This window comes from Lynx canadensis, chromosome A1 (assembly GCF_007474595.2).
Source record: "Lynx canadensis isolate LIC74 chromosome A1, mLynCan4.pri.v2, whole genome shotgun sequence".
Lineage (NCBI taxonomy): Eukaryota > Metazoa > Chordata > Mammalia > Carnivora > Felidae > Lynx > Lynx canadensis.
Genome location: NC_044303.2, coordinates 105,563,707 through 105,587,425, shown reverse-complemented (window position 1 = coordinate 105,587,425; position 23,719 = coordinate 105,563,707). Strand labels below are relative to the sequence as shown.

General features: G+C 38.5%; 1 long non-coding RNA gene across 1 annotated transcript in view; it reads left to right on the top strand.

The window, feature by feature from the left end:
- LOC116738013 overlaps window positions 1-23,129 on the top strand; it is a 53,725-nt gene extending 30,596 nt beyond the window's left edge. Inside the window, exons 4-5 of the long non-coding RNA XR_004343490.1 lie at window positions 13,752-13,808; window positions 22,652-23,129. This is a non-coding gene — a long non-coding RNA (uncharacterized LOC116738013). The remainder of the gene's footprint in view (window positions 1-13,751; window positions 13,809-22,651) is intronic.
- The last annotated feature ends 590 nt before the right edge of the window (window positions 23,130-23,719 follow it).

Below are 23,719 nucleotides of genomic sequence, written 5' to 3'. Positions count from 1 at the left end.
TTATTTTAAAAACAAATTGATTAAGTGGATCTCTCTTTTTAGACTATCTTCATTCATTAATTTATTTAATAAATAATAATTTATTTTTATTTTTATATTATATATTTTTGAGTTCAGGGAAATGTGTTTTCTTTATTGTTCCAGTATGTCACTTCTGTGACATACTTCTGTTCTAGTCTCCTCTTTTTTAAAAACAGCTTTATTGGGGTGCCTGGGTGGCTCAGTTGGTTAAGCATCTGACTTTGGCTCAGGTCATGATCTCACAGTTTGTGGGTTTCAACCCCGCATAGGGCTCTGTGCTGACAGCTCAGAGCATGGAGCCTGCTTCAGATTCTTTGTCTCCCTGTCTCTCTGCCCCTCCCCTGCTCTCTCTCTCTCTGTCTCTCTCTCTCTCTCTCTCAAAAATAAATATTAAAAAAATTAAAAACAACTTTATTGAGATATATTTCACATGTCATACAATTCACTCATTTCACTTATGTAAAGTGTAAAGTTCCCTGTTTTTAAGCTACATTTTTGGAGGCAAAAAGCCTGACAATATCTAGAATTGGTCAAAGATATTTGATCACCCTATATGTATTTACATAATAAAGGTCTATCTTTGAGATTTCATGTATATATGTTCTTTCTGCCAGAGCAAACAGGTAGACACAGATATCTTGTTTATTCTTTCTGTCAGCGTTCTGCAGAACCTGAAGGTGTTAACTGTGTAGCAAACAGGACCAAAGAAGTAACTTCAGAGGCCTGCAGATCTATGTGCCAGACGAGTTGTCCCATCAGAGTCCTATCATCTTCCTCTAGGAATAAATAAACAGTCCAAACCCCAAGTGACTATTATAAAGGACTATGTTTACCAAATTATCAGCACACACCCAAATACTGTTGTTCCAGATAATCTAGTCACTAATGGATGGAAATTATGTTTTATTTAATGATATTCCAGAAAGTAAAAGATGTGTGTTTTCATATGCTTTTCAAGAACTATCACATAAGCCTAAAACAGAGCAGGTGTTCATCTTAACTCAAATGTAGTATACATTTTTTTTGTTTGTTTGTTTCCCTCCTTAGGTAAAATTTTTATCTATTAAAAAATTACACAGCTAGCACACATGTATTTCTGGAAAAAATAGAAAATATACAGAAAGAATTTGTAAGCATTTTAATCCTGTTATCTAGAAATAGCCCGTGTTAAGTTTTGGTGTATATCCTTTCAAAAAACAAAATTTTAGAGGGCATATATTTATATACATTATAACTGGTAATTGCAAGCTTTAATCATCTGTGATTAAAAACTGGGCTCAATTTAATATTTAATTATTTGATTATTTCTTATTGTGTGTTTGGTTTGCCTTGATCTCCAGGAGGCTGGATATACCACTTCTTTTCTCCGTGGGTCCATGTTCACTGATATGGCCCCTAAAAGGAGCCTTACCGTCACCACTGTTAATGGTGCCCCTTACCTTTGCAAGGAATCTTCCAGCTCACAGTGCTTAGAAACCCGCCAACCCTCCACGCAGCACTGCCATGTGCCATGACTCTAAAGAAAATTCCTTCTTCAGCTTCTCAGAGCTCAACTCCCAATTTCCTGTCAGCAAGCCTGCAAACAAATGTATACACTCACGTATAAGAACAAGTGGTATTCTTAGGACAGTGAGATCTCATGCCAAATGTATAAAACAAATCGTTTCTCTCGATCAGAATAATACCCTGGCACATTAAGTACTGTATAGGCAGCGTCCTGTGTGAATCTTTTTGTACTAAAGCATTCACATTTTGGGGGCCTCAACATTTCAAACACCTTTTATGCAGATGAGGGATCAGCTTAATTCTCACTAGGTAAATGGCCTATTCAGGATTTTCAGATCAAAGAAACAATCTGCCCTACAAGTTGATTCAATACTACAAAACAAACAATAATAACCAGTTCACTCCTTTGACAGTTTTGTAGGCTTTTATCTTTTCCATCCAGGTTTCAGTTGGCCAACTTTCAATAAAGGTACAAATTCAAGCTTCTTGTTCCTTGATTAGTAGTCTCAGCTCCTGCCCTCATTCTCTGAGAAGGGTCTTAACTGTGCCAGGAGGTGGCAAAGGGAGACTCCATTTTCATGCTTTAGGCTTACGTATACTTTTGAGTTATTGCAATGAGAAAATATTCATACACTGGTTACATGATTAAAAAAAAAACCTGCCAACATCACCACCAATGAAACAAAAGTAGAAATCTGGCCACAGACACATTGAAGCATTCAGAGTGGAGCTCATGGTGGTCTATTTCTGATGTACTATTAGATAGTTTGTGGTGGTTGCATGGTCCGGGAGGATGTTTAGAAGTCCGTGCACCTGGCTCTGTAAGAAATGTGTAGTCCTGGGGTGCCTGGGTGTCTCAGTCTGTTAGGCATCCGACTTTTGATTTTGGCTCATGTTGTGATCTTGCAGTAGTGGAATTGAGCCCCGTGTGTGTGGAATGTGGAGCCTACATGAGATTCTATCTCTCCTTTTGCCCTTCCCCTGCTTTCACACGTGTGCACATGCCCACACTTTCTCTTGTCTCTCTCTAAAGAAAAAAGTAAAGAATAAAAGAAATGTGGATTCCTTAGGCATGTCATTAAACCCCAGTTTCCGTATCCATCCCACATTATATTGAATGCTGAGGCCTCTTGGAACCCCATCACTCTGTAGTTCATATGACTCTCACTTGAATGATCTCATTGTAAGAAAAGTCACATTCTTTTATTTCTCCAAACAAAATTTAATCTTCTTGATTTATTTTTTACTGGGTGGAGGAAAATTCAATGCCAGTCTTTTTTTTTTTTTTTTTTCAGATTTCCCTGCCCCTGCTATAGGGTTCTGTCAAGAGTAGACATTGTTCAGTGCACGTGCAGGGGTAGACCCACCAGTCTTCAACACTGGTGACACCCTCCTTGTCCATTTCTGCAAGTTCTTGAATGGAGGTAGCTCAGCTTCTTTTTGCCTTATTTTGACCATGAAGATTCTTTAACAGCCCTCCAAGATACTTTTCGTAAAGTTAATTGCTACCTCCCTCGTACCAGTCACTTGTTGGTTGGCTTTTCAGTTCTGTTGCTGCTTTTCTTCTCTGCTTTTCCAATATTCTAGAGAGCTGAAAGTCTGCAGGTTACATTTCTTGGTGCCCCTTACCAGCGGGCTCCTGGTTTAGGACCGCTAATGGGAGGCAATGGCAGGATGCTGGAAGGCAGGAAATGAGGGAAAGGGATTTACCTATGGCTTTCCATTTCTGACAATGTCTCAGGCAGCAATGATGTTATTTACTACAGTGACAGTGTTGCCAAAGTTCCATTCCTGGTTGGGGTGACATCTTGTCAGCAGATCAACAGCTAACTACAGTAGTGTCTCAATCAGAACCGTGGTCAGTATAAGCATATGAACCCCAGCCTAGAAGTATTGGCAGATTCTATTCTTTGGTTGTCACTCCTCATATTTTTGTTTTGTTTTGTTTTGTTTAATGTTTATTTATTTTTGAGATAGTGAGAGAGAGCAAGAGAGAGCAGGGGAGGGATAGAGTGAGGGAGACAGAGAATCTGAAGCAGGCTCCATGGTGTCACTGCAGAGCCCGACACAGGGCTCAAACTCACGAACCGAACCATGAGATCATGACCTGAGCCAAAGTTGGATGCTCAACCAACTGAGCCACTAGGCACCCCTCCTCTTGGTGTTCATCCTCCACCTCCCCTCCTTCGCTGTTTTCTCTCTTGCATTACTTTTATAATCAATTCCTTGCATTAAATGTTCTCTAGTTGAAATATTCCATTTGGTTTTTGTTTTTCTTGACTGGAAGTTGATTAACAGACCCCCTGTCCCTTACCCAGTATCCTTGAGCTGTACTATCACACACCTAGTTACCTTTTACCGGACTGTGTGTGAGGGTAAGATGTTGTCCCTGCTCTTCTCAAATCCAATAAAACCCTACTTAGTTAGGATTCTTTCGGTTGCAAATAATGGAATCTCAGCTGAGGGAACCTAAGACAAATTGGAAAATTTAAGATTTTAAGCGCAAGCCTTGGATCCTTAGTCCTGGGATATATCCAGGCCACCTGAACCATGGATGGAAGCCCCGCAAGTAACTACATCAGTTAGCCAGTACTGCACAACAAACCCAGACTTAGTAGTATATGATAATAACCCAAGACTCCGTGGCTTCTAATAACAACCATTTATCATTTTTCATAAGTGTGTGGGTTGGTTGGGTAGTTCTTTTCATCTGGCGGGGGGGATGTGGATGATCTCAGCTGCGTTTCTTCATATCTCGTTGGTTAGCTGATAAGTCATTTGCGGCCTGGATGACCTTGGATGGGGCACTATAGCTATGGTCCTTCCCCTTTCAGCAAACTAGCCAAGCATTTCTCAGGGAGTGGATGGGTCAAAGAGAAAGCAAGGCTTCTTGTGATTTAAGTTAGAAACTGGTAGTGTGTCACTTTCACCAAGTCACATATTAAGCCCAAATTGAAGAGGTGAGATACCAGGATCCAGGAAGAGCTGGAAAGTGGCATACAGGAGGGGGGGGGAAGTGAAGGGGGCCTGTTTTGCAATCTATCCACTATAGTAAACCCAGGAACTCTACTTTTCTTTCTTTCTTTCTTTCTTTCTTTCTTTCTTTCTTTCTTTCTTTCTTTCTTTCTTTCTTTCCTTTTATTTATTTTTGAAAGAGAGAGAGAGAGAGCGAACAGGGGAGGAGCAGAGAGGGAGAAGGAGACACAGAATCAGAAGCAGACTCCAGGCTCTCTGAACTGGTCAGCACAGTCCCCAACACAGGGCTCAAACCCACAAACTGGGAGATCATGACCTGAGCTGAAGTTGGATGCTTAACCAACGGAGCCATCCAGGCACCCCAATCACCTTTGCTTTTCTGTAAGCCTTGCTTTATTTTTTTTTCCACCACACACCTACCTACCTTTCTTTCTTTCTTTCTTTCTTGCTTGCTTGCTTGCTTGCTAGCTTTCTTGCTTGCTTTCATTTATTTCTTTATTTTAACCAGTTTTCTTTCTTACTTGGTCTGTGTGGTAGAAAATGGCCACTGCTACCACCTTCTAAGTTTATGTGTTCACCATTGAAGTAGACAGCCAGACTAAAACTAGACCCTCAACCAACTCTATATACCTTGGAAAAGGTCTTGGTGGATCATCTTCATTCAGGTGCACACACTTGGATCAATAAACTGTGGTCTAGAAGACTGGCACATTAGTGCTTTGACTGTAGCCCTATGGATGGAAGGAGAGTTGAGAGTAGCTATGTGAGAAGGAAGCATCAACCCAAATATTATGCAAATAGAGCCACAAAACTTATAAATGTTTCCAAGGTGTCTTTAATTTTGTTTTTAAGAGAAATATGTTTTGCAGCTATGACTTACATTGCGAGGAAAAAAAGGAAAATGATTTAGTGTGGGGAGCAAGAACATGGGCTATGGAGCAAGACTGCCTATGTGGATATCTCCCCTTTGCCACATCTTAGCCTTGCGACATTGGGAAAATTCTTGATCTCCTTGAGGCCCAATTACCTTGAGAGTAAAACGTGATACAAAATGATTCCTATCATATAGATTGTTGTGAGGATTTAATTAGAACATGCATACTGCCCATACAACAGTGTATGCTCCATAAATGTTAGCTGTTGATACAAATTCTAAAGAAAAAGCACTGAACACTAGGTATACAAATTCAGCAGGACAGAACTTGTGATTTCTATGAGCTTTCACTGTCTGAATTATCTGCTAGAGGTCTTTAGTTTGAAATCAAATTAAAGTCATCCTAGAATATCCTCACTGGAAACCCCAGCTTTGTGTTTACTGTTCTATTAATCATCTTTTCAAGGCATTCCTTCAGGTTTTTGTGTATGTTTACCAAGGACAGAGTTAAGTCAAAAGTAGACAAGGTCAGGAAAGCCAAGATGTCATTGATGAAGCTGTGAACCCATCGGGGAGTGGGGATCAAAGAATGACTCTTTGCTTGAGGCTGAAGTAGGTCAGAAAAGCATATAATTTTGAAGAAAAAATTTATCTGTGTCTAATTGTCCCCCAACTCTTCCACAAAGCGCAGAAACCTCGAAGTGTTAGTAATTGTATACCTAGTAGTCCTGGGCAAAGAGGAAAAGAAAAACTTTTAAATATTGAAAGTTTCAGTAAGGATCATTTAAATCATACTATGTAGAATGCAAGTATATAGGCCTTTGTAAGATACCAAATCAGGAGCTTTTTAACAAAAAGAGGGAAAGGTGTCTTGTTTTTCTTTTAATTTTTATGTAGTATAATTTTTTTGATGATCAGATTGTGTCCAATGAACTCATTTTAAAAGTATGTGCAAGAAGTTATGAAAATGTGTTAAAATAGCTTCTTGTGTTTTATTTACCACACCTACATTCTTCATGCATATTGGCATAGGAAGTAGCTAAGATTGAAGGCAGGCCATTCCTTTATAATCTTATCCAAAATAGAAGCTAATAGTTGTAATGACTCATTTGTTTCCTTCTACTTTCAATCCTTATCTTGGGACCACAGATTGCATTACAATTGCTAAGTAATTGTACATCTTTTGTGAAGCACCTTGAAATGTTCTGCTGTGGTAAGAAATTGGCCACGTTTTAGAATTACCAAACAAAGCTAAGTTTTTTTAACTGAGTCCTGTCGCTTTAATGTAATATGTCGTATTATTTTGAGAACATGCAACGAGTCACTAGAAAAAAAGATGAGGCCCAAGTATTTAATAAATAACTTAATTTAGATAAGAGATTTCCCTACAGTGAAATCTATTTTTGTAATAATTTTCTTGACTTCTAACATATACCATGAGCATGCCTTATTGCAAACTCTTGGTCACCTGATGCTTAGAGACATTATTTTTTTCCTCTGTACCATCTAATTGATTTTTTTTTTCCTCCTCATGAAGCACAATACTTAAATCGAATAGTTTGAAAACTATGAATGATGTTAGTCTGGGTGAGGGTCAACTAGGATTAAAGAAATTCCTATAACAGATCCTAAGCACTGATGAATTCAGTATTAAAATACATGTCGTGGAATGTGAAAGAGACTGCTGGTTGATGCCCCAAGTCCACTTCTCAGTTATTCTCGATTTATAAAGCTTTGGTTGGGGGCCCTGGGTGGCTCAGTCAGTTGAGCGTCGATTTCAGCTCAGGTCTTGGTCTCAGAGTTCATGAGTTTGATCCCCACATCAGGCTCACTGCTGCTGTCAGCCTGTCAGCACAAAAAGCCTCCTTCGGATTCTCTGTCTCCCTCTCTCTTCCCCTCCCCCTCTTGTGCTCTCTCATAAATAAATAAACATTCGAGATTGTTTCTAAATCTACTTCCTTTAAAAAAACAAAATCCTCGGTGTTCATCAGGGCACATGGCTGCCCCGATTCAGGCTGCATCTCCTTTTCTCTCTCCCAGCTGGGAACAGCCGAATCATTCAGTGCAGGAAAATGGGATGTAAGTGGCAGTCATGTATGACGTATCTCAGGAGTTTGATGTGAAAGAGAAATAAACCACTACTCCCTCACCTCACAACCCACCTGCCTCTCATTAGGGAAAGGGATAGTGGGATATGACCCTAAAGTGAGTTCTTGGTCATTGGGTATAGTTAAATAAAGAACGCTGAGAGGGAACTCTACCTCAGTCTGTGTGACACGTGCTGAGCCTTCACCAGCAAACCCAATTTTAATAGAAACCATGTTTTATAAGCCATCCTTAACAGTACAAAGCATTTTTTTGTGAACTGGTGTAAATGTTTCTATTGGAGGTTACTGCATGCTACAGGTCCCAGCTGGTGACTTTATCACCACTGAAGGTGGAAAATAGGAATTGGACTTGAATCGTGGGAGGAGAGATTTGTGCTATCAGGAATAATTTAAAGAAGAAATGAAAGACAGTAAAGGTGATGAAGAGTGAATAAATCTAAGTAAAAGTTTTTAATTCTACTTGTATTTGAAATAGGATAAACAGTTCCATTTTGTAGTGTGGTTTCTCCAAGTGTCTTTCTTTCTTTTTTATTTTATTTATTTATTTTTGAGAAAGACAGAGCGAGCGAGCAGGGGAGGGGCAGGGAGAGAGGGAGAGAGAATCCCAAGCAGGATCCTCGTTGTCAGTGAAGAGCCTTTTGCAGGGCTCGAGCTCACGAACCATGAGATCATGACCTGAGTCGAATCAAGAGTTGGACACTTAACCAACAGAGCCACCCAAGAGCCACCCTCCAAGTGTCTTTCTGATATAGATTTCTCTGAGCCCCTAAATGTTGCATCTGTCGAAGCCCTTTTTGGAGAGAAAAAAAGTGCAGTATTTTTTGTTCTTATTCTCTCTAGTAGGCATTACTTGAAAAATAATTGCATTTGACTTCAGACATAAGTAATTCTTAGAGAAACTAAAACAAACAAACAAACAAAAAACCCAAACCCATTGGCTGGTGCTTTTATTTTTGTCATGCAAACCTTAGGTAGTCAGCTAAATATATATTTAATTATATCAAAGCATCCAGTTAAGGTATAATTTCTAAGCCATGTTACAGGTCATAAATGGGACAAAGCTGTCTGCATTTCATAGTGTAAATATTTGTTCAGAGCATCACATAAGATTGGCTGTAATTATAGTGTTTTCCATTAAATTTAGAAGGGTATCAACCACAACACACATTTATTCCACCAGTCACTTTAATCAAGTCTGAAAACCATAGGGCAAGCATTACTGCATTTAGTTGTCATCTATGCCCTTGGGCCAAGCATGTCTAAGCAATTCATAATTCTCTTGGACATGAGAAAAGAAACAAATATAAAAAAATCTATACTTCCTTATTGTGGTCTATGCAAATTCTTGAATGTTGGTCATCTTTCACTTAAAAAAATGATGTTAATTGATGGATTTCTGCTAATCCTACAATAGCAGCAAAACTGATCCTAATTCATGTTGTTTAAAAAAGTCCCCCAAGGGGCGCCTGGGTGGCTCAGTCGGTTGAGCGTCCGACTTCGGCTCAGGTCATGATCTCATGGTCCGTGAGTTCGAGCCCCGTGTCGGGCTCTGTGCTGACAGCTCAGAGGCTGGAGCCTGTTTCAGATTCTGTGTCTCCCTCTCTCTCTGCCCCTCCCCTGTTCATGCACTGTCTCTCTCTGTCTCAAAAAGAAATAAACGTTAAAAAAAAAATTAAAAAAAGAAAAAGTCCCCCAAATAACCATATTCCTTTAAATGTAGTTTATATCTGATCAGCTGATGCTCAGAGTTTTTGGTTTTACAAGCACTTTATCAAGATATGGTGACTGTACTAGCAAATGTCTCCTCTTTTCTATCTTCTAATTTTGATAGTGCTTATAGTGATACCACTGATACCAAACAGTGACCAGGATAAGACATAAGATTATCAAGGGAGCATTTCTGGCAATATCTTAGCATTATACCATGAAGGGAATTAGATTAATCTAAATTACAATGTGCTAGCTTCCACTTATAGAATGAATGAGTCACTAGGATGAAAAGTACAGCATAGGGAGTAGAGTCAATGGCATTGGAATATCGTTGCAGGGCGACAGATGGTAGTTAAATTTGTGGGGAGCATAGCATAACTTATAGAAAAGTTGAATCGCTGAGATGATTAAAACCAATGGGGTGCACTTAAAACCAATGTAACATTGCATGTCAACTATATGTCAATTAAATACATCAATTAAAAAATAAATTACAACAGGGGCACCCGTGTGGCTCAGTCAGTTAAGCATCCAACTTCAGCTCTCGTCATGATCTCACAGTTTGTGAGTTCCAGCGGTGAATCGGGGTTTGTGCTGACAGCTCAGAGCCTGGAGCCTGCTTCGAATTCTGTGTCTCCCTCCCTCTCTGCCTTTCTCCTGCTCGTACTCTGTCTCTCTCTCTCTCTCTCAAAAATAAATAAACATTAAAAAAAGTTAAATAAAAAAATAAACACAAACTGTAAGATCATGACCGGAACTGAAATCTAGAATCAGACGCTTAATCTACTGAGCCACCCAGGTGCCCTGCTGTATTTATATTTTAAACAAACATCTAAAAATTTCTATTTACTTGATATACTCAACTTGTGTAAATTTCCCTCAGTTTTGCTTTAAAACACTATAAAACTTATAGTAGCGCTTGTGGGACAATTATCATAGGGAAAATGAAGTAAATCTTTATCAATGTTTAAAGAAATGCTAACTATCCACTTCATCTCTCTGAAATGAGTGGATTGTGTGTGATTATTTTGTACTTGAGAATTTAAATATAGAACCACTAATTACAAGCCCAAGTTATACTTGGAGTAAATTGAATAATGGACAAATCTATGAATTCATTACTAAAAGAATATACATATACATGTATATCTATGTCTATAGATATAGATATATTTGCAAACTCCACTAGTATAACCTCTGAACATACTGATACTTTAAACTTTTGGGGCAGAAATTTGGAATGATAGAAGTCTGTAACTTATTCAGATTATCAGAAATTATATACATAAAACCATTCCAAGGGCAAGCCAGATTTCATGACAACTCAAAGTTTAGACATTAGTCATTCCCATAGTCCCCAGTGTGATTTTTCTTGTTCAGAACCCAGTAATTTATCTTCTCAGGATCCACTGCTCTTCTATTTTTTTTTTTTCAACGTTTATTTATTTTGGGGACAGAGAGAGACAGAGCATGAACGGGGGAGGGGCAGAGAGAGAGGGAGACACAGAATCGGAAACAGGCTCCAGGCTCTGAGCCATCAGCCCAGAGCCCGACGCGGGGCTCGAACTCACGGACCGCGAGATCGTGACCTGGCTGAAGTCGGACGCTTAACCGACTGCGCCACCCAGGCGCCCCTCCACTGCTCTTCTTATCCCCACTTTATTAAGTCTCTCCTCCTCCCTGACCCCCCAGCCGCCCAGCATACCTCTACACTATTGATTAATGGTACTGCTCACTCTGACCTCTCCTCCACCAGCTGCCCACCAGCCACTGAGACATCTGAAGGGAATGCAACATCCTGGGGGCCCATGGAATCAGTGAGGTCTGCCTATGCTCTACAAAATTGCTCTCTTGGTTAGTTTTAGCTGCAGAGCTAAACTCATCCTTTGTCTTCGGAAGGTGTTGATGTTTATGCTGTATAATAAATGTAGTTCACATCTGCAATTTCATATCACTACAGGTTTCACCCAAGTGAAAGTATCTAGTTCCCATGGATGCCACTTTGATCTTCAAATAAGAGCAATTACCTAAAAGCTAAACTAAATCAGAATCATGCATCAGAAGCCTTTAATTCATTGAATGTGCCTCAGGACTTTTATTGCCACTTTTAAAAATCCTAAGCTGATTTATATTGATGTTACAATTCTTCAGACAAAATAAAATGCCAAATAATTTGGAAGACATAGTACAGTTTCATCAGCTGCTGGATAAATACAGATAAGGAAAGAAAGAACTGAAATTTAAGAAGCACTTCATTTATATTCAAAAGGCAAGTGCTTCACAGACTGACTACCCAACAGCTGTCTTCACTTTTCTGAAGCAAATCATAAGAATGCTCATTGTTTCCTGACTTTAGTTGAGCAGTATGAACATCAGAGATAGGTAACTTTTAGGTAAGCAAAGACTGCAGGGCAAAAAAATTGAGGGCATTCTGAGTCATTCCTAGCTGGGAATTATAAGTTCAGCAATGATGAATACCCTGAAATAAACTAAACATCTTTGTAATGTTCAGAAATGAAGACAAGAAAGGAAAGTTTGGTAGGAAGAAAACCCAAATGTGTAGACAAAACATTGTTCAAAAATGTTGCCTTTCTGAACTGACACTGTTTAGTAGTGTTTGTTTATATAATTCTCCGATGTGCTTGAAAATTATTTATCAATTTTCAATTGATAAATATCACATTCTATGTGACACCCATTCATAGTTAGAAACATTGCCATGATTTAATCACCTGTTCTTGGAGAAGAAGCTGTAGAGAAGTTAAATTTGGGGGTCTTTTCTTAAAAACTGGGCTACGTCCATCTATGAAGAAGAGATTCTGTATCATCTATAAAGAAGAGAATTCAAAATGTTGAAAAGGCACAGTGTTAACCTGGTAATTTCTAGACTCCTATCTATCTATCTATCTATCTATCTCTTTATGTATCTATCTATCTATCAAGTGTGGGGTAGGGGCAGAGAGAGAGAGAGAGAGGGAGGGAGAGAGAGAGAGAGAGAGAGAGAGAGAGAGAGAGAGAATCCCAAGCAGGCTCCATGCTGTCAGCACAGAGTCTGATGTGGGGCTCTATCTCACAAACCATGAGATTGTGACTTGAGCTGAAATCAAGAGTTGGACACTTACCCGCTTGAGCCACCCAGGCACTCCTAGACTCGCTTTTTTTTTTTTTTTTATTTTTTTTCAACGTTTATTTATTTTTGGGACAGAGAGAGACAGAGCATGAACGGGGGAGGGGCAGAGAGAGAGGGAGACACAGAATCGGAAACAGGCTCCAGGCTCTGAGCCATCGGCCCAGAGCCCGACGCGGGGCTCGAACTCACGGACCGCGAGATCGTGACCTGGCTGAAGTCGTGACCTGGCTTAACCGACTGCGCCACCCAGGCGCCCCTAGACTCGCTTTTAAATTGCATGATCACTTGGTTAGCAAATGCATCCCATTTAATTTTAATTCAGATAGACCTTTGCCACATTACTGCTGTATTTGAATGCAAATTATTTAATAATCTGCCACCAAATTCTTTAACCAAGTCATTATCTGAGATTAGAGTGCTAAATTTTCATCCTGCTGCAGAGTGAATTTCTGCAATTCTTGAGACATTTTACAGGCAACAGACAAGGTTTTGCTAGCTTTATAAATGCGTCAATGCATTGGTACTAAAATTCCTCGCCTCTATTGAATTATTCATACTGCTGTCATTCAATTAAGAATTCTTTCTTCATTTCGTTAGAGCAATTCATTTTTATGTCACATGAAGAATGAGTAAAAAGGCATTTATGTATTGAATGAATGATGTTGGCTTATTTTATCTTTAAGGTTCTTTGCAACACAGAAGTTCTACAATTAATATTTTCTAAAAAATCAGCAAGTAAGGCTTTTTCTTGATTACTCACATATTAAATGACAGTAGCTATTCACACCCATACCCAAATCTTTTCTTTAAAATGCTCTTTAAAGCTGTGAGTTCCTAGTATATGCTTAATGGAGTACAATGCTTCCTAGGGAATAACAGAATTTTGAACTATTTTCTGCTTTAGAGCTTAAGTATTTGTTGAAATCTGCCTCTTTTTTTTTTCATTTTACTTTGTGCTTAAAAATCGTGTCTGTGTCACTATAGCCGCATGAGTAGATTCTAATGCAAGATGGTGGGGCAGTCAGTGTTTTGACAATTTCTAGGAGCACCTTCTAAATTGGGCGAGGAGATGTGACCATCCGTGAGAGAGAGCATCCAAATTCAAATCCAGATATCAAGAGAAAAATCCTTTTATTTTCTCATAAATATCCTTGAACTGAGACCTTCCCTGTGAGACTGCCACTCTCAAATTTTTTAAGTGTTTTAATTGGAAATAGCCAAGCCTTAGGTATTAGTTTTCTATTGCTGCCAAAGATTACCACAAATATAGACATTGAGATCCACACAAATTATATTATCTTACAGTCCTGCAGGTCAGAAGCCAGACACAGGTCTACTTGAATTAAAATAAAAGTGTTGGCAGTGCTGAGCTTCTCCCTGGAAGCTTGAAGGGAGAAGCTATTTCCTTGTTTTTTCTACCTTCTAGAGACCATCTGCATTCCTCGGCTCATGTTCCCTGCCACCATCTTCAAAGCCAGTAATGGTGAGTCATGTCCTTCTCATGCTGCCATCTATCTAGTTCTCTGCAGCAAAGGAAGAGCCTCTACTTTTAAAGGCTCACGTGGTTAGTTTGGCTCCACCTAGATAATCCAGGATATTCTCCCCATTTCAGGATCCTTAAATTTAATCACATCTGCAATGTCCCTTTTGCCGTGTAGGATAACATATTCATAGGCTTTAGGGATTAGGGCATGAACATCTTTGGGGAGAGGGGTGTTACTCTGCTTATCATACGTTGATAGACATTTGTTTGCTAACGCTTTTTTTCCCTCTCTTCTCTGTACTGATATCATGGACATTCTGTCTTCTCTTCACTCCCTCCTCCAGGAATTTCATTTACTCTCATGCATTTGACACTCATTCAATGGGGATGACTTCTTTTTTTAAAATGTTTTTATTTATTTTTGACAGAGAGAGAGACAGAGCATGAGTGGGGGAGGGATAGAGAGAGAGGGAGACACAGAATCCGAAGCAGGTTCCAGACTCTAAGCTGTCAGCACAGAGCCTGACGCGGGGCTCATACTCACAGACTACAGGATCACAACCTGAGCCAAAGTCGGAGGCTCAACTGACTGAGCCACCCAGGCGCTGTGGGGATAACTTTTTATTGACACACAATGAATTGAGAATTTGGGGCTTTAATTTAATTAATTAATTTATTTATTTGTGAGAGAGAGAGAGAGAGAGAGGACCCATGCAAGCAAGGAATGGGCAGAAGGAGACAAAAGAGTGAGCATCTCAAGCAGGCTCCATGCTCAGCACAGTGCCCAGTGTGGGACTTGAACTCTCTGTCATGAAATCACGACCTGAGCCAAAATCAAGAGTCAGATGCTTAACCGACTGAGCCACTGAGGCGCCCATTTTATTTTATTTTATTTTATTTTATTTTATTTTATTTTATTTTTGTATTTAAGAGAGAGAGTTTTAATTTTAGTTAAAAATGTGAAGTCAGGGATACCTGGGTGGCTCAGTTAGTTAAGCATCCGACTTTGGTCCAGGTCATGATCTCACTGTCGGTGAGTTCAAGCCCGGCTTCAGGCTCTGTGCTGACAGCCCTGAGACTGGAGCCTGCTTCAGATTCTGTGTCTCCCTCTCTGTCTGCCCCTCCCCCACTTGTGCTCTGTCTCTAGCTCTCAGAAATAAATAAATGTTAAAAAAAATTTTTTTAAATGTGAAGTCAATAATCAACTGATGCTTACTTCCATTTATATGACATGTCAATCAGTTATTAAACAGCAAAGTTTTAGCTGTTTTAAATTGTGTGCAGTTGGTTATATCAGTTGCATACAAACTATGCTAACTTTCTGACTAGCTTACCTGCTCTAAAGTCACTGTATTTTCTCAGTTCTTGTTAATAGTTTTGGTTTTTGATGTTTCTGGGGTTGCTTGAAATGAAGGGGCAGCTGGCTTCTTGCTTAGACATCTTTGGATTGTCCAGAATGTTGTTGAATGGGGATATTTTGCCATGGGGTCCTCTAGAGTAGCTGGCTGGAGCTCTGAGGTCAAATTTCTTTCCTTTCTTTTCCTTTTTCCTTTCTTTTCTTACCTTTGCCATTGATCCTAATGCTTTTGTTATTAGCTCTCTTGGCTGTGTAAAAATATGCACTAAAATGTAAAATATATTACAGGGATAGAAGTAAAGGATAGGAAGTGGAAGGACCTTGGTGGCTTGGATTAGGTTATTACCTGTATTAGTGTTATTTGTCAAATTCTCCTATTCCACGACCTTTTGATTTCAAGTCACTAAACTCTACTAGAACTAGTAGAACTAGTGCTATCAGCTGAAATTCAACACATCCACTTAAATTTGCATCTCAAATAAATAATGAATTTTTTAAGTGTAAGTATGTTCCATGCACTATTTGTGACATACTTATACCAAACAAACAAACAAACCCAAAAAACAACAACAAAAAAACCCTCCCAGTTGTTTATCTCTAATTCAAAGTTAATGGAGTATTCTGTAGTTTTATTTGCTGATTCTGGCAACTCTATTTGGAACTAAAATTTTCACCAAAAATATAGTTGATATCTCTGATGAACAGGCTAAATTTGCCTTCCCTTGTTCCCGTTAAATTTCTGGCAAGTACACTTGAATTAAGGATGGAATGATAAAGCCCCTTAGCATTTAGGGAAACAAGTTGAGCCTCAGTAGTTTTTCCTCTTCTTTCCTTCTAGGACTCCTATGGGAAATGAGAAGTTTCCCAGCCTCCTGGGTTTCAGTTTTTCTGTTTGAAATACAGGTCACCTAACAGAGACATTTACAAGTATATTATAAAAGACAACGCAAACCAATCTTGGAATATAATTTCAAATATGGCTGATATTAGTAGATGTGGTAAAAGAACATGTTTTATCATTTTTTCCACAACTTTATTTTCTATAAAACTATTTTTAAAATTGCCACAGATCAAATTCCATTATTACTACCACCTGTAAAGTGACTGTATTTTTTCAGTTTTTGTTATCAGTTGGAATTTTTGATGTTTTAAATTTTGCTTGAAATGAAGGGGCAGCTGGCTCATTGCTTAGACGTCCTTAGATTGTCCAGAATGTTAGTTGAATATGGATTTTTTTAAATTTAAATTTAAATTTATTTATTTTTTGCCATGGGTCCTCTCTAGTAGATGGCTAGAACTCTGGGATCAAATTTCTTTCTTTACCTGTGCCACCTGTGCCATGAACCCCAATGCTTTTTACATCTTCATTAGTAAATATTAGTCTCCTAAATCCTTCAATCTCTGTAATGTTACACATCTTTACCTTCTCTGTATCATTTGCACATGAGGTAAAATCCTGGATTTTACCATCATAAATTTTCCAGAGACTTTGAACAGAACCATTTCTCCTTCAGGACCACATTCTCACAGCTACTGTCTTTTCTATTTCTCCACCATTAGGCAACTATTATCACTTCACCCAGTGAAGCCTTCCTTGACTCCCTTGAACGCATATTCTGCCTGACTTCCATTCAGACCATTCCAACACTCTCTATTACCTTCCATCTTGAACTTTCCACGATCAGAGTCAGTTTCATGTCCTTAGAGACCTTCTTCTTTGGCACCTGTTCTCTGTTAAAGCGATCTCTGTTAAAGAACATAGAATACTGTGGACCAGATCCTCCGCAAAGCCAATGTGTTGTTAAAAAGATTACAGGTTATGTCTAGAGCCAAACCAAAGTAGGAGGAGCATGGAAGCTCCAATCAGGACAAAAACAAAACAAAACAAAAAAGGAAAGTTTGCAGGATCCCAGGAGGCAGTAAATATATTAATAGAATCAAATGAAAGAATGAAGGAAGTTAATTGCAACTACGGTGAGGCTGCAGAATTCTAGCTACCCCAGTTAGATGCTTAAAATTGATTTAATGAATGGTATGGGTTTGTTTTCACAGTTTATACAAAAAAGGTATAGTCCAGGGATGCCTGGGTTGCCCAGACAGTTAAGCCTCTGTCTTCAGTTCAGGTCATGATGTTGTGGTTTGTGGGTTCAAGCTCCGCATCAGGCTCTGTGCTGACAGCTCAGAGCCTGGAGCCTGCTTCGGATTCTGTGTCTCCCTGTCTCTCTGCCCCTTCCCCGCTTGTGCTGTCTCCCTCTCTCTCTCTCTCTCTCTCTCAAAAACAAATAAACATAAAAAAAAAGGTACAGTCCATTTGTGACTCCAGCAAAATCATGGAGATGTAGAACTCAAGTCCTGCTTCCAGGTCTTCAATTTCTGAACAATAAACAACTGTATTTTGATTTAATAACTTCATTCCACCTGAGATGATAAATCTCATTAATGAAGCCTTCATATTTAGGCAGATTTATAATTAAATATGAATACAATAAGGTAAACCAAGCCCATGGTACCTATGCTTTTGTATAAGAACATTTTACACAATCATTAGGAAAATATATATATTTGTTAATCTGAGAGATTTTCACTTGTGACTTCCATTTGAAATATGTACTTGGTTTATATATATGACAAGTGGAAAAGTGTAATGGAATTTGGATATTTTTAAAAATCAGTTTTGTACTAATTAAGAACAATTGCGATTTATGTTCATTTAGTTTATTTGATCTGTAAGGGTTATGTAGAAGGTGAGAAAGATCTTATGTGTGAGGATTTAAGTATGTCTATTCAAACATTTGAAAAGCTTACCAAAAAAAATATATCAAATGTGGGACTTAAAATGTGATATAAAATGTAATTAAGGATTTAAACCAAACTATGTGAGTGAATTTAGTCTGTTCAACATGAGTTAATTGAATACGAATAAAAATACCTGAAAGTGATTTTTCTTGTTTTATATAACAAGTATTAGATTTTTAAGTAGAAGATGTGGCTGTTGATCTCAAAGGGTAAAGGAAACATTAAATTAAAAAATTCTTGAATATTAATTTAAAATGTAAATAACTCTAAATTGCCCTTTCAGAACACGAACTGAACAGATAACATAACACTTAATTTTGTTGATTTTCCCTTCCCTAACTTGTTATTCCACTACCAGAATATACTAAACAGTGTTCTGTTCTGCCCCAAATACTCCTTTTTCTTCCAAGCTCAGGTGAAGTTCTGCCTCTTCACAATATCTTCCTTAAAATCCTGTTTTCAATGATTGCTTCTTGGTTTGAGCTTTCAGTACTCTTTTATCTGCTTCATTCACTTTGTACTGAACTGTTCGAATTTTTCAGCCAAAATGGCGTCTCTTAACTGACTGGAAGGCAACATCTTGGCATCTTTATGCCTCTAGTACAGTATTAGATAGACAGTCACCAAATCCTTGACTGGGTGATTTTATGTAAAATGTAGTCTTCCTCACTGTTTCTCTTATTAGGGATCAAAACCTCTTCCAGAAATCATCCCCATGCTTGACTGTTACTGGGTTACACGCCTACTCATAACCCAGTCTCTCCCCAATGAGCATGGGTTACTGTGCTCACTTAGAGCAGTTATGCTTTATACCCTGAGACTGGGTGAGAAATACCAGTCATTTTATGTTGAATCCCACTATTACCATGATTCATTTGACAATCTTGGAATCCATGTTGAGACTTTCACTTTAACTCTCTGAGCCTCAGTTTCTTGCTGGGTAAAACAGGGGAATTTGTGTTAGATTGTCTCAGGGAAATCTCTGAAGATACCTTCCAACTCAGAAGATAGCTTGGCATATTAGAGATGTTCAAAATTTCCCTCAATTTATGGGAATTTTGTGGGGCCTATGTCCATTCTTATTTGATTCTAGCAACTTCAACGTTTATTTATTTTTGGGACAGAGAGAGAGCATGAACGGGGGAGGGGCAGAGAGAGAGGGAGACACAGAATCCGAAACAGGCTCCAGGCTCTGAGCCATCAGCCCAGAGCCTGACGTGGGGCTCGAACTCACGGACCGCGAGATCGTGACCTGGCTGAAGTCAGACGCTTAACCGACTGCGCCACCCAGGCGCCCCTGATTCTAGCAACTTCAATCAAGGTATAGAAATGGGAAAGTGGGGAAGACATTTTTTTTTTCTTTTGTCTGCAAGTAATTCCAAGTTTTCTTTTATGTTTTTTAAAGATTTATTTTATTTTTAAGTAATCTCCATACCCAACATGGGGCTTGAACTCACAACCCCGAGATCAAGAGTTGCATGCTCCGCTGACTGAGCCAGCCAGGCACCCAATCCACTTTTTCTTTATCTAACGTTGTTTGGTGTCACAGCCTTATATTCTTTTGGATTTTAACATGCTTCTATTATGGTAGCATTGAAAGAATTCAAATCATGATCTTCAATACTGAAACCCCTTTGTTTAAAATATGTCTTTGTGGCTGGCTTGTCTGCTATTTTGAAAGCACTATGGTGCTTAAATATTCCAGCTGCTAAATAGGACAGGTGTCTGATGATCCTTAGAGCAGTTGTCTAAAAATAGAACTCGAAGCTGGAATACATTTTCTGGCATTAGCCATAGGCAATCACCACTATAATTAATGTAAATGAATACCAGATAGCTTTTTTAAATGAATTTTAATGTAGCATTAGACTCTTATTGTTTACCAAAAAAAATTGAGTTAAATCTTACAGATTAGAACCTAGAGTTTTATGATTTAGGGGAAATGTTTTTGCTTATTGTTTCTCTTGTTCTCCATGGAGATGATGGGAATTGAGGCCAAAAGTTGGGTAGAATGAGGGTCGGGGAAGAGAAGGATGTGTTTTGCAAGGTTATGTAGAGCTGATGGAAATGTGAGGACAAAAGGATGGGCATTTATTTGGCATTTACATTGAATTCACTAATATCTCAAGCACTTTACTTGTAGTATCTCACATAATCACCACAGAAAACCTATAAAGAAAGTACTGTTGTCCTCATTTTACAAAAGGGGAAATTGATATGATTAAGAAAATTTCCCAAGCCCACCCAGTTATTAATTGACAAAAGTATAATTCAAACCCAAGATTTAACTAATTTCAAAGCCATGCTTCTAACCACTGGACTGTACTGCCAACCATGGGGTTATAATTGTATTTTTTAAGAACTATTTTTAATGTATGTTATCTTGCATTTTAATGTCAGAGAGGTGGCATTTAGCTGCTATTAAGGAGTGTGGTACTATAATAAAATAATGTACAAAAACACCCAAATATGTGGATTGGGATAAAAGGTATCAACATAGCCAAGCTCAGTGGAGGATAAGGAACTCTTACCAGAGGTGGATTCTTTTGGGGATTTGGAAGTGGGTTGCAGAAAAAGAAGTTGTATAGAATAATGGGGAGATAATGTAGTACTTAGAAAAAAAGCAATGGAAATCAGTAGCGTTTAGAGTTCAGTGAAGAAAGAGAGTATGGGGGCGCCTGGGTGGCGCAGTCGGTTAAGCGTCCGACTTCAGCCAGGTCACGATCTCGCGGTCCGGGAGTTCGAGCCCCGCGTCAGGCTCTGGGCTGATGGCTCAGAGCCTGGAGCCTGCTTCCGATTCTGTGTCTCCCTCTCTCTCTGCCCCTCCCCCGTTCATGCTCTGTCTCTCTCTGTCCCAAAAATAAATAAACGTTGAAAAAAAAAATTAAAAAAAAATAAAAATAAAAATAAAAAAAAAAAAGAAAGAGAGTATGAAAGATACTGGAGAGGAGTGATATGTGTAACATGGGAAGACCAAGATGGCAGATCAGGCATTCAGGGGCTTGTGATAGCCAGGCAAACAGAAGTAACACATAAGCTGGAAATAAGAGTTGGTGCAAAGATGCAATTCCCCATCATTAAAGCCAGAGATAAGGGCCAGGTAGATGAAGAACTTGGACCCCCTAAGAAAGAATTGTAAGGGCTGGAAGGAGGAGGTTTATGGAAAATATTATGTGGTGTTTTAAAGCTTGACCGGCCATCTGTAGCAAAAGCAACAAGCTTGAGCACATAATTAAACTGACTGAACAATATTAAGGTGTACTATGGTTTTATAGTCATATGCACTTGGTCTGAAGGAGCTGTGAAAAAAGCATCAGTGGGTGTGGAGCCCAAGGATTTGTGGGTCAAATACTGGTTAGGCTGTTCACTGGCAAGTTGTGTGACATAGTGCAAGTCACTTATGGTCTCCGGGCCTCAATTTCTTCATCTATAAGACATGTTGTTGATTATATTAAATACAATAAGGTATGTGAAAGAATTGAATACATGGTGATACTGAATTGTTTTCGGTGATATTATTTTTAAGAGATTTTTACATGAAAAAATTAATGAGATTGTAAATTAAAAGATTGTAAATTAAAAGATTCCCAAAGGTTAAAAAGATATACAGTGAAGAATGATTCTCTATCCACCTATAGTACTCAGTCCTACTCCCTAGAGGCATTCACTATATATAGCCTATTGTATCCTTCCAGATATATTCTACTGTATATAAAATCTCCCTATTTATTTTTTTTTTTACCTCAGTGGGGGAATATTCTATACATTGCTTTCTTCACTTAATAGTATATTCTGGAGAACATTTTATAATAGCACATGGAATCATACATTATTACCATAGTGGTTTGCAAGTAAGGATTTATTTAACCAGGTCTCCCTTGACGGACAAGATTAAGTTATATCCAGTCTTTTGTCTGTTATCAATCATTGTGCAATGTAAAGTCACACTGCAATTTAACAGACATTGAATACTTCCTGTATTCAAGCCCTAGTTTTAGCAATCTTAAACTAGACATGTTTCTTGCCATCAAGCAACTCTTAACCTAATATATGTAGTTGGCTGACAGTGCATGGCAGGTGCAGAATACAACTCTTAACCTAATCAACATCACCAGTACCAGAAATACTTTCTCTGTCTCCATATTGCCACTTTTCTTAGAAAAATCCCAATCTGTCTTTCTCTTTATATAAGAGACAGAATCCTGCTCCCCCCCTCCCCCGCCACACACACGTCTTTTTTGGTCCTTTTATATTTCTCAACTTTCCTTATCTCTTTTCTTTGATAGGAGAGGCAAAACTTTACCTCTACCCATTTCAGGTTTTCAGCTGGGACTTTCTAGCAAAAAAAAAACAAACAAAAAAAAAACAGATGAACAAGAGAAAAACAAAGAACTCATTAATGTGTTCAATGCACATCATAAGGGAGAAATGGAAACCAAAACTAACTCAAAATGGCAGCTTAGAATTCCAGGTAATAGCTTAAAACGGCGGCTTATACAGCATCTTCAAAAAAGAACAAGAAATTTGTAGAGTAATGACAGGACAAAGGAAACTGGTTTTAGATTTCCAAGTGTGACAAACCATGGGAAGGTAAATATATGGGGGGAGACTAATGGAGTAAGTTTTGTTCACAGTTTCCTCTGGTGCCATCTCTGGCCTGATGAGAATGTCTTCTTTCCTCCTGATACAGGAAAGTTTACTTTTGCATGAGGATTTTATGTTCTGCTTCCAGGAAGAAAAAGGAGGATCTGAGTGTCTTTCTTGTACCTGCTATTTCTTAAGTATATTTAATTCAAAATAATCAATATGTAAAAGTGGGTCACATATTCTGGTTTTCTTTAGTACCAAATGGTTTGCACACCAGTGAAGGGGGTTGTAGAGGATCTGTGAACTCTTATCACCCTTGGAACTATGGATCACCAGTATAAGAGAAACAATGAGGATACAAATACCATTGTAATTTGCAAATGGCATATAGATTACAGATGCAGCTATGATTGAAAACCCTGTGGATATAGCTACACCAGTTAAGAGCTTGGACTTTGTTGTTGGACAGAACTTTCTACAATTACACCTCTGGGTCCTATTGTGTCTCAGCTTGATTATTATTATTTTTTTAATTTTTTAGTGTTTATTTATTTTTGAGAGAGACAGAGCACAAGTGGGGAAGGGGCAGAGAGAGAGAGGAAGACATAGAATCCAAAGCAGGCTCCAGGTTCTAAATTTTCAGCACAGAGCCCGATGTGGGGCTCAAACTCACAAACTGTGATACCATGACCTGAGCCGAAGTCGGATGCTTAACCGACTGAGGCACCCAGGTGCCCCAACAGCTTGCCTATTTCTAACAATAGGTAAGAATGCATATCTCACAGGTCTATGGTGAGGAAGAAATGGGATAGTAAATGGACAGCATTACCTACACTCTAGCAATCATCTGATCAATTGAGCTATTACTAAATTTTAGATAGGAATAAAAACTAAATATGAGTTAGTTGAGAAAAGAGAAAGTACAGGTCTAGTCAGCTTCATCAGGTAAGCATGATCATAAATATGCTGTTTTCCTTGGGTCTGAAGAATAAATCTCTCCAAAATTTATTGCACAGATCAGGAAGAATGAAAACACACATAACTCTGTGTATATAAACCAAATGCAGGTACATATAATAAAATATAGAAAACATAATCAAATAATGATAACACTATAGATAATACCTAAAATCCTCACAATAATTTTTTAAAAAGTATTTTAATACATATG